Source organism: Lissotriton helveticus, chromosome 5_1 (assembly GCF_964261635.1).
Source record: "Lissotriton helveticus chromosome 5_1, aLisHel1.1, whole genome shotgun sequence".
Taxonomy (NCBI): Eukaryota; Metazoa; Chordata; class Amphibia; order Caudata; family Salamandridae; genus Lissotriton; species Lissotriton helveticus.
The window spans coordinates 875,213,197-875,225,917 of NC_136065.1; positions in this window are offsets into that span (position 1 = coordinate 875,213,197).

The window sequence follows — 12,721 nt, forward strand, 5'->3', positions numbered from 1 at the left end:
CTTGTGATTGATTTTAAATACCATTTACTAGATGTAATTATCCCCATATTTGCTTTGCAATAACAATTAGTACGTACACACTGTTACTAGCGATATCGTATTATGGAGATCAATGTCTCAATCCTATCTTCTAGGATGCTTGGATTGTATGGCTTCTTTGTATTGGTTTTCTTCCTGTCTCATTTGATTTCTGGTAAAATAAAATACAATTTTCAGAACAAAAAACCCTCCCTCTCCCAAAGTACAAATACTTTTCCCAATGTACCTCTGGTTTAGAGTGGGAAGAGTAAATTTTAAGCCCCAGAGTCCAAGACTTTTCCCAATGTGTCTCAACTTGGATTGGAAAAAGTAAATATAGCCTCTCAAAGCCCAGCATTTTCCGCAATGTGGCTAAATTCAGAGTGGGAATACTAAACGTACATAACCCCCGCAAAGTCCCTGCACTTTTCTCAGTGTGGCAAAGTTCTGGGAGAGAATACTAATCTGTCCACAATCCCCTCACTGCTTCGAACACTTTGATTAGTGCGGCTACATTTGAATAGGAAAAGTAAATCTAACCCTCCACCCCCAAAGTCCAACACTTTCCCAATGTGGTACAGATTTGAGAAGGAATAGCAAATATAACCCCCTTAAAGACCATCACTATCCCCATATGTCTATGTTTGGAGTGGGAATAGCGAATCTATTCCAGCCAAAGTCCATTTTCTTTCCCCAATGAGGTTAAGTTTGGAGTGGGAATAGTAGCTCTATCACCACCACAAAGTTTATCACTTTCTACAAATCGGCTAGGTTTAGAGTGGGAATATTAAATCAAACTCTTTTAAAGTCCAATGCTTCCTCAATGTGGTAACACTTGTATTAGAGATAGTAATCCACCTCCCTAAAGTCCAACTATTTCCCTAATGTGGCTACTTTGGGAGTTGAAATCAGTAAATATGTACCCCTCTAAGTCCAACAGTTTTCCCAAAGTGGCTAGGTTTGGAGTAAAAAGGGTAAAAGTAACCCCCGCACACTCTCCTCAATGCAGTTAAGGTTGTAATAGTAACTCTAACACATGTCAAACTTCAACACTTTTCCCAATATAGTAAAGATTGTAGTGAGGAAAGAAAGTCCAGCCCTCCCCCAAAATCCCAAACTTTCCACAATGTGTCTAAGTCTGGAATGAGAATAGTAAATCAAATACAACCCCACCCACCCCCACACCAAAGTCCACCATTTCCCAATGTGGCTAAGGTCGAAGTGGCCATAGTAAATGTAACCTACCCAAGCACAATACGTTCCCCAATGTGGCTAAGTTTGGAGGTGGACTAGTAAATACCCCCCCAGCCCAACACTTTCCTCAAAGTTGTTTAGTTTGCGGCGGGAACTGTAAATATAACTTTCCAAAATTAAACTCAGTGGGCCCGATTCTCAGAACTAACTTAAGACAAAATTTAAACTTACTACTTTTGGCATTCACAGAATGTAGTTACTACTTTTGGTATTTACAGAATGAACTTACAACTTTTGGTATTCACAGAATGAACTTACTACTTTTGGTATTCACAGAATGGATTTACAACTACTAACTTTACGTTAGTAGTAGGAGTGGAATTTCTGCTTACGGGACGGAATCTCCTCTTACCGCCCGTATTCTCTGCTTACGGGCCGGAATCTCCGATTTCAGGCCGTAATACACTCACTGTGGTTGTTGATCATTTTCCTCAAGGGGAAACACCTGTTCAAGTGCCTACCATCCCCCACCATGCATCAGCTGACACACTGCAGCCAATCCCAGCCCCTCAGGATGTATAAATGCAGAGCAGACACACACAAACGCTTTAACATGTTGCTGAATGTGTTTGTTGCTCTGCCCCATGTGGCAAAACTACTTGAGGAGGAGGAGGAGACCAGAGAGGATCTTCAGACAGAGGATCAACCTATTTGGAATGTCCAGCCAAGATTGAAGGGCCAGGTATCATTTCCCTCCAGTAGTCATCTTGGATATGGTATGTGAGTGGGATCAGGAACTTGACTCTGTGACCTGCTGCTCCCGTGCAATACCAGCCTATCTCAAGATCCTTTCTGCTCTCCATTCCTTTGACACAGGGTTTTACCAAAGGGTCCCCATTGACCATGTGGGCATTTCCCAGGAAAGCCAGTCACGGTGCCTGCATCAGGTACTGAGATGCATCACTGCTAGAGCCCACAACCACATACAAATGCCCCATACACTGGCCAGGAGACAAAGGGCAGCACAAGATTTCTATCTCATAGCACACTTCCCACGTGTGCTGGGTGCAATTGATTGTACACATGTGGCCCTTCAGACACCCTGCCGCATTGCACACATCTTCTGCAACAGACAATCAATGTGCAAGCTGTCTGTGATGCCAGTGGGAGGTTCATTGATGTGCATGCAGTGTTCCCAGGCAGTACCCATGACAGCTTCGTATTCCGCATGTCACCTCTTACCCGGCGGATGGTTGCGGAAGAATTTGGCAACATGTGGCCACTGGGTAAGTACCAAGCACTAAAAATGAGGCTTATGTGTTATTGAAATATCTGAATGCCACACAACAATTAACCATTGTACAATAAGAATCTTGAAGCTGCATACATGGCCCAACAGACATTGCATGTACTAAAGTATAGATCATGTCCTGTGCAAATCAAAGAGGGAAATTTAACCAACTGCCTTTCTTCCCTCCTCAGGCGGCGCTGGGTATGCACTCTCCTCACATCTCCTCACCCCTTACAGGCTTGCAAACACTGTACCTCAGCATAGGTACAATAGGGCACTCATACGGACTGGAGCCATCATAGAGCGCACATTTGGTCTGTTGAAGTCGCGATTCAGATGTCTTGACAGTACAGGGGGTGTGCTGCTGTACTCCCCTGAAGTTGTGTGCAAGATCATATTAGCCTGTTGTATTTTGCACAACATTGCTTTAAGGCATTGCTTACACATACCTCTGGAACCTCGGCTAGCTCTGAATCTGGGAAAACGGACCATTGCACATACCGAGGTCAGAGTATGCAAGTCCGTGATCAGCTCGTTGCCAAGTTTTTCACATGAGCAACCTGTAGTATCATGGACAAAATGTAGTTTGCTGTCTCTTGTCAATGAGGAAACTTGGATAGACACGACTGTGTCAATATATTCCATCCTGAGAATACTTTGCAAGCCACACTCAGTGCATGTAAATCACGGCTGTTGAGCAGTAGTCAAAAGGTTGAGCATGCCTCAGGTCATGTGCCCATGTCAGCGATCAGTGTAGTGGATGTCCCTAATCTATTCACGCAGATGTAAAACTATACATGTTCTGAGAGACCTACCTGGTCCTTATCTTATGAGGATGGGTCACTCAATCACAAAAGGCCATAACCATTGCAATCTCAGGCCTGTGCACTCAACAGATTTGACTCCCCCACAAATGATGGGCCCACAACGTGAGTGATGATGTCATGGGTGACTCAGGCACCATGTGTCTGTGATATGCAGCGCTCCTCCACCCCACTGTTACCTAACACATCACACATCTCTTGTAATGAGCACTCAATATGGACTACATGTACCATAATGCAAAGTAGGAGAAAACAAAACCGGGGTTTGATGTTGTGTCACCCCCCGTACGTGCAGAAATTTCATTAAATGGTCGGTTCCCCTTTTGTTACATGTTCATGATTTTAACCAGCTCTGTCATTTCAGGTTTTTCCACAACAGAACTGCAGGATGGCAGTGGATTTGATTAGTGTTTGTGGATGGATCAGTATGAATACAAAATGGCTGCCAACAATTTCCTGTGATGTATTTCCTGTCTCCCATTTCCTGCATGAAATATTGTGTTCCGGGTCAATTTCGGAGGGTACGGCCCAAAAATGTAATTTCCGGTTTCAGGCCGTAATGCGCGGATGCGGACCTGCCGCTTCGGAACCAGAAACTACGTTTTTGGGTCATAACCTCCGAAAATAAGCCGGTACACATAATTTCATACAAGAAATGTTATACAGGTAGTGGGAGACAAGAAATACATCACAGGAAGTTGTTGGAAGCCATTTTGTGTTCATTCTGAGTCATCCTCGATCACAGATCAGATCCTCTGCCATCCTGCTGCTCTCATTAAACTTATTTGCCCCAAACTGGCTGAGGGTTATGAGGAGAAAGCACCCTATTTCACAGAAAGGGAATTAGACATCTTGGTAGAGGGGGTGCTGGCCAAATATCCTCAGTTTTATGGTGACCCTCAAAACCAGCTGAGCACTGCAGCCCGGGCCAGGCCATGGGCCAACATCGGTGAGCGCTGCAGTGCAGTAGGAGTCCACACCAGTAGTGCTAGGGCATGCCGTCCCTTTCAAAAGACCTTGGTGCTTACCTTCAAATTAACGTCAGAATGCGCAACTGAAGTAGGGTGTTTCATTGTAGGCGTGTTCAGGCAGCACGTAACCCACTGTAACACACTTTTATGAAAAGATTTAAAAGTGTAGTCTTTTAACAATGTATTAAAATAGGTGTGCTTCACTCATCAAATAAGTGTGTAATTTATCCAGGTGCCCATCAAGTGTTAAGCACCCATCATGTCATTTGACACAATTACAAGTTTAACAGACAACAGAGCATCAACGCATGCATACACAAATGAACAGGCATCTGAAATGTATTCACTCATTCAAGATGTTAAAGCACTCGATGTACAAAAACGTACCGTAGCCCAACAATTAAAACAACTAGAATATCCAGTTAGAAGAGAATTAAACAACCGTTTACACGCTTCAACACTGGTTCAATATCATCGAGCAAAGCGTATCCCATGAGGATTAAGATTGTCTATCAAAGCTATGAAAAATCGGATTAATCAAAACAAGGAGTTCATGTAGAAATGGTACTCCATTTTAAATAAATGTTTGTTGGATTTGATATTGCTTTTGGTAAGATTGTTACTTCTGTACACATATTCACAGTGGTCAATCTAATTTGGGATGTTGTCAATGGCGATCCTGCTTGCGACATCGCAATTTTGGAGGTGATGAATGCTGTGAGGGATCAGGATTGGCTTGCCGCCTATGTGTATGTGGGTGTTGTCCAAGTGCCTGTACAGGGTGACCTACATGTACAGGGGCCAATGATGTATGCACAGTTGGTGCTTTGCCTGGACAAGAGCTGGTTGTACAGGTGGTGGCAGTACCTGTACAGGGGTTGCTGCTACTGCGGTTATCTGTGCTCTCGCTGAATATGTCAATAGGTGAGAAGAGAGAAAAGTAACCAAATGTGAAATATATATGTGGAACTTTTCAGGCATTATCCCATATCTTCTGCATGCTAACCGTGTTGTGAAGTTCTGCAGTAGACGGGCTGGTAGGTGCAGTGGGGAGTTGGGGATGTAATGGTGTGGCAGGGTGGGAAATGAACAATGGAATATGTGAATGACACACTTTGAAATGAGGATTCTCTAGCCTCCTGCTTTGTAATTTTTGCTGGCACAGTGTGAGTTACTTCTTGGATAATTTGTGGCAGATTTACAGACCCCTTGCTAGATATTTAAGCCGCCATTGCGTCACTTCCATGACACAGCGATGGCGGAAACCATGTGCCATGTTGCGACTTAGTTACAACGTGATGCATCTAGGGAGATGCGTCACGTTGTGTACTCTTGTGCAACATTAAACCTGCATCAGGTTTAATGTAAGCAGGGTGAGCATTCCTTTGTGAAATGCCTCATGAAAGTGATGCAGTGAAATCTACAAGATTCCACAGAGTCACTTTTCATAGGCTGCTGCGACGAAACATTACGCATGCTTGAAGCAGATGTAAGGAGTGGCGCAGCACACTAGGTATGGGCAGTCCATGAACATTGTTGGAGTTGCATTGCATTTGCGACACAACTCCAACAAAGCGCTGCCCTTACACCATCAGAAGAGAGACACATCTGTCTATCCCTGTGCCACGGTGCACAGCATTGTTAATGCGACACATCCGTGGTGGTGCAAGGGTAGAATTGCGTGTCGCATTGGTGCTGAAGCATCCCTGCTAATATGCAGGGATGCACCAGTTCATGTAAATCTTCCCCCTTGTATTGTCCCAATTCAGTTGATTTTTATGTGCTCTGCAACCCCTTACATTTTTGACTGACTCAGACACATCTGGCTGAGTGGAAAGGGCACTTTGTCAGTTGCTACTTAGCAGGGTTAGGTATATACGGCAGCAGTACTGTGCCCATATTTTCAATGTGGGAGAGGGATTTGCCATTTCTATTACAAATGATTCTGGGACTTGTGGTGCAACATACAGAGAGTAACACATGAGTCTCTGACTGACTATATTTCTATATAAACTTTGTACAACTTCTTTACTCACAATGCCAGTGCAACACAGACAATCTTTTCATGCACTTTTTCTTGTCATCCCATTTACCTGGTACCACGTTGCTGATATCACTCACAGGCAGCCCATGGAGCATGTGGGGGTGGATTGTGGTGAGGAAGTCCTCCTCTAGTGGGGTGAGACGGAGGCAGGTTCCGGAATGTGGGCCCGGGAGGATCCTGTTCAATTCAATCCTGGAGTACTTCTCCTTCACCCTCTACTTTTTATCCTGCCACTTCTTCCTGATATCCTGGACTGTGCCCCTCTCCTCCCCCAAATCTGTGACAGCAGTGGCTAATTGCTGCCATAGAGCTGCCTTCTGTGTGCCACTGGTGCAGTAAGCTGGGAGTCCATATAGGCTTTTGTGGTGCCTCACTATGTACTCCACAAGCATGGTGGTCTCCTCAGTGGTAAAGTTATTCTTCCTCCTCATTTGTTCCATTTTCCTCTGCTGAAGTACAGCGATTGTAAACAGAAACTCTCTGTGGCCAAACCTGTTCCTTCAATGTGTGCTGCTTTTATATGTTTGGTGGTGCTGGTCTTGCAGTTAGTGTTCATTGACTTAAGCTGGAGCGTGGTGGGGATGGTAGGCACTTGAAACATTCATCAGACCAAAATGGTAGTTTCCGGCAGAAAATCGGGAGTTCCAGCCCGGAAGCAGAGACTCTGGCCCAAAAGCAGAGATTCCGGCCCGTAAGCGGAATTCCCACTCCGAGTGCAGAAATTCTGTCCCGAGTGCAGATGTAAAGTTAGTAGTCGTAAATCCATTCTGTTAATACCAAAAGTAGTAAGTTCATTCTGTGAATATCAAAATGGTAGTAAGTTTAGGATTGTGTCTTAAGTTAATTTTGTGAATACCAAAATGGTAGTAAGTTTAGGATTTTGTCTTCTGTTCATACTGTGAATTGGGCCCCAACTGTTTAAGTTGGCTAATTTTAATTAAAAGTATTAGCTATTTTGAAAACTAACAATTTTCCCGGTTATTTATTAATTACAAAATAACAGTTTTAATTAACTATTTTTATTGACAGAGATACATTTTTTTAACCATAGTTTTTAAAGTTTGTCAAAATTATAAATGTAATTATGTACATGTATATACATGTTTTGTTCATTGTTCAAACACTTTTACATGCATTGTATTGTTCAGTTTTTAACAAAAGGTGTTTCAGTGGTTCCTTTTTTTGCTTTCATTGTTTATATTTTTATATATTAAAAATACTGCACATGAATTATGTATACTGTCACTACAGCTCCTCGTATATTTCTGGAAGATATAGGTTTCAGATGAGAATGGTATAAGTTTTAGATGAGAATCGTCCCAAATCGCGTGGAAGTTCGCATGTGGGTGGATGATCCTGATAATAAATACGGCAAAACGGCTCTCTGATGTTCTTATTATCAGGATCATCGTCGCTAAGAACAACCTAAAAGCTGGAATACACATCTCCAATTTCAAATCGAAGAAAAGGTATAAACTTACATTAGAGAAGATTATCAGGCCCCCGGCCTGGATACTTCATTGGATGATGGGTCCACGTCCCATCACCTAAACAGAACTCCTTCAGCAGTTCCTTCAGTGGGGATAGTTAGGGTAGTCATCATTGCAATAAAGGTATGCCACCACCAGCTATGTATGGGTATCCCACCAGACCATACTCGGGGCAACAACCCTTGTGGGATTCCCTCTTCCATATGTCCATACAGACACCATGCCCATTCGTCCCCTAACAATTCTCCCACCTCCCTTTTTTAGGCAGAGGCTGAGGCAGGGGCAGAGGAAAAAGAAGAGGGGCCAAAAAACAAGTGCAGTGGAAAGAACCGCAACCCAAACCACAGAAGCAACTGCAGTGGAAGACAAACCCACATAGCTAGTGGTCAACCTCTCCACCAGAGTTACTATACACCTTGAGAATTACATTCTGCAGAAAGGATTGGGTTTCGTACCCACACCACCTGAGGGCAAATTCGGTCTGACCATTGAATTATATGGCGTCTTTTAGCAGATCAGGCTCCATGCCTTCTTTCAGACCAATCCCCCACCTGACATGGAGGACACAGGATTACGTGCTCCATCAAGATTTACACCTATGAGTGGGATGACACCCCTTGAAATCCTCATGTTCGAGCAAGCACCCCTCAAAGAAGTGGAGGGACTGGATGACCACACACTTTTCCACAACAGGACTACCCAGGAACAGAAAGGGGTAAGTTCACTCTACAATGATGCCTTCATCACAATAATGGCAGCAGATAAGTATTCTGCATCATTCAGAAGCTCTGTCCATCACCACCCCCCTTTTCCAAAATGGATTTTATCCACACTATGTGTGGGAGGGTATACTCAGACGTGAGTCCCTTGCTCATTGCACCATCAGGATTCAAGCAAGCCGGGCCGAAGAAGGCTGTGATGCCAGAAACCGGTCCCCGGAAGCTTGTTTCCTTCCCAGTATAAGAATTGGCTTGGTAGTTTGGTTTGCCCTGTTCCCATCATGCACTGGGACAGGAACAGACTAATTTGCATATAGCCAAGTTCTGAGCTGGGATGGTGCAGTGAGCTAAAAAACGGTGATGGATTAAAACCATGATCTCTTGACTTGGTAAGAGTATTCTGCATCATTCAGAAGCTCTGTCCATCACCACCCCCCTTTTCCAAAATCGGTTTTATCCACACTATGTGTGGGAGGGTATACTCAGACGTGAGTCCCTTGCTCATTGCACCATCAGGATTCAAGCAAGCCGGGCCGAAGAAGGCTGTGATGCCAGAAACCGGTCCCCGGAAGCTTGTTTCCTTCCCAGTATAAGAATTGGCTTGGTAGTTTGGTTTGCCCTGTTCCCATCATGCACTAGGACAGGAACAGACTAATTTGCATATAGCCAAGTTCTGAGCTGGGATGGTGCAGTGAGCTAAAAACGGTGATGGATTAAAACCATGATCTCTTGACTTGGTAAGAGTATTCTGCATCATTCAGAAGCTCTGTCCATCACCACCCCCCTTTTCCAAAAAAGCAGATAAGTGTGGTGCCATCATGATCCTCAAAACAACTGATTACAATCTTGAATGTCTTTGACAATTGGCTGATGAGAGATACTATCTCAAGATAGACAGAGACCCCACTGTAAGGCTTATGACTAAAATTACCACCATGGTGAATTCAGCTAAATAACATGGATGGATCTCTAAAAACGAGGCAGAGTTCATCAATAACCCCTCTCCCAAGATACCCTATTTCTACATTCTACTCAAAATCCATAGAGGGATCAGTTTTCCACCAGGCCGATCAATTGTCTCTGGCATAGGATCCCTGCTGGAACCTCGCAGCAAATTCTGCGATTACTTCTTGCAACACCTGGTAAAGAAAATATTCTCTCTTCTAAAGAATATGAGGAATGTCCTTAAGCTCATTGAAGAAGCAAACAGCTTAATGACCCTTTGACATGAAATCAACCACTTAATGACCCTTTGACATGAAAGCGTTGTACAGTAAGATTCTGCAGGATGCAACCATTGCAGTCATTGAGGCGTGCCTGCTGGCAGAACCATGGATGTCCAATACACCAGTGAACTTCCTTGTTAAATGCGCCTCCATAGCATTAAAAGATAACTTCTTTCAATTCCAGGATCAGCTGATCCAGCAAGCACAGGGGACCTCCATGGCAAGCACTTTTGCTCCCAGACTGTCTCCCTCTACATGGCTGTCTTTGAAAGCCTACACATTTTCATAGATACCAACCTATAACACACCAATATCAAACTGTGGCATCGCTACATCGACAATATAATCATTTTTTTAAATTGCGATCCTTACATATGTGAGGCCTTATTTATATGGATCAACTCCCTGAATCCCTACCTCAAATTCACTAAGACTGTACCAGACAATGAACTTACAATTTTGGACCTCCAGATCAGAATCAACAACAGATTACTGCCCACCACTACCTACAAGAAGGAGACAGACTGCAGCAGCTTAGTGTTCTATGATAGTAATCATTCTAAAGCACTGTGGGACACCATTCCATATGGGCAGTTTTTACATTTACATCGAAATTTCATCAATACTAGGGATTACAACAGGCAGCAACACTGGGACAGAACCTTCAAGCTCATCACTAGCCAGCCCCAATAGGGAACATGACTCGGAAGAGGGCCACTAATAACCACTGAGATGCCCTTCTGGAACCAAGGATCAAACAATATGATGATGTCATCACATGAGTCACTACATTTACATCTAACTACAACCAGATACAAAAAATCATATGGAAAACAGGTGCTCTTGAAGTCTCTACTCCCTGGTTTGCCTTCAAGCACCCCAAAAATCTAGGGGACGTCCTGGTAAATACTATACCTCTGGACACTCCTACTTCTATAAAGAGAACACTATGGAATCTTCCTTCAGTGAGAGGCCACTTACCCTGTGGGTCCTGTGGCATTTGCCATCACATATAAACATCCAAAGAAAGCACACTTGATGATACTCGTACCTGGACCTTGAAAAGAAATACTAATTGCAATACAAAAAATTCCAGATACCTCATCCAATGCCCCTGTTCACTTTGCTACATCATCATGAACATTAGACGCATCAAAACTAGGATCACCGAACTTTGTGGCAAAATCTGCTACCAATGTAGTGTGACAAAGATAAGCTCTCACTATTTGGAAGCCAAAGATACTCCAGGTGACCTTAGATGAATGAGCTTGGAGGCAAATACCCAATGGAACAGACAAACCTTATTCCAGAAAGAACAATGTTGGGTCTTTCGTCTATCAACCCACATAAGAGGACTAAACAGTGACATACCTTGGAACGAGCTAGACAACCCTAGGCTGTGAAGTCCAGCCCTTGATATAATAAACCTCTACCTCTTTATGGGCAGTTATTAACATCCGCTAAATCTCACATATTCTGGCAGGAATTACATGCAGTTCTAAGTTAATCCTCCTATTGTGGGTACCCTCTTTATATTTGTTCTACCTCCTGGGTATTACCACCCACTCAGCTTTAAAATCAAGGGGTTACGTTGACTCCTTCTAGTATACAGTTCCATCCTGTGAGCATTACTTCAGGTAGTCCCAAGCTTATCTTCCAACTATGGATATCTTCTGTGTATTTGCTATACCTACACAGCCTTACAATTTTGGGATTACCTTGACTCCCACAAATATGCAGATTCATCAGGTGAGCCTGACTTTTCTCTATGACAGGGAGTGTCAATACCCCTGGGCTACACCGGTCCATACAGCTTAAGCCAAGACGCTTCCCATATGTACTAAATATTTGTTCCCTGTTATACTTTCAGCCCAGCATCATAAAATAGCATAGGGGGCTCCCCAATATACACATTAGGATGTCTGACTCAGACTCTCATAACATTCCACCGTAGCGACCACCACGTCAAGATGGCAATCACAAGGAGTTCCAATCAGGACACACCTGTGTAGCACTGCACACAGTGAGCCACTTCTTCTCCACTCACACCCGCTTCCTGAATAGCCTTTGCTGTTTACTCAGCCGTCTGGCAGCAGTGAGTTGGATGTATTTGCCACACACTACGAATAGTGTTCACATTGTGTTATGCGACGTCGGCCACCATTTCCACATGGCCACCACAAGGCTTGCTAAACATTATGCGGGTGATGAGACACACTGGCAATTGATCTCATTGGCCCACACTGCAACATCACAGCTGCTAAACATTTCTCCCTAAGTGCTGGCAGGCCACACCGGCACCATGTTAACCCTATCACTTTGCCCTTTGTTAAGCATGACCTTTTCCTCACTACTTACATAACGGTCGGCAGAGGAGGGTAGGTGTGAGTAAATAACTATTAATTTCCCCTTTACGTACTTTATTTTTGCAAGGCTATACCCAATGGCATTAACCTACTGGCAAACATTTCTTGTACCAGTCTCTCTTCCCACAGCAAAGCTCGGTCCTCTGCCTCCCCTAAGGGGCATTATTCACTCAACTCTTGGGTAAGTTTACCCCTCTCTTTACTACTTTTCTATTTACAAATATTTGAAATGCATTACTGGACAAGTTGGTTCAGTGTCACACTAGAGGCATGATACCATCAGACTTGACTACGTCGTCCTGCCTTTTCAGCTCACTTATGCACACCTTGATATTGATGGACAGTTTAGCACAGTTTTAATATATTTATTTGTTATGATTATTTTTGTAATGGGTATGGGTGCTATTTTTGTCACAACTGCTGAGTGTAACTTGCACTCCCCAGGTCCTTACTGCACCAATGGCAAGAAGACGCAGCCATTGTACATTACATGAAAGCCGGTTGAAAAGGGGGGCGCTAGAGGGCACACGGCAAGATGGCCGCGCTTCGGTGAGGCTCTGCCAGACCGAGTTTAACAT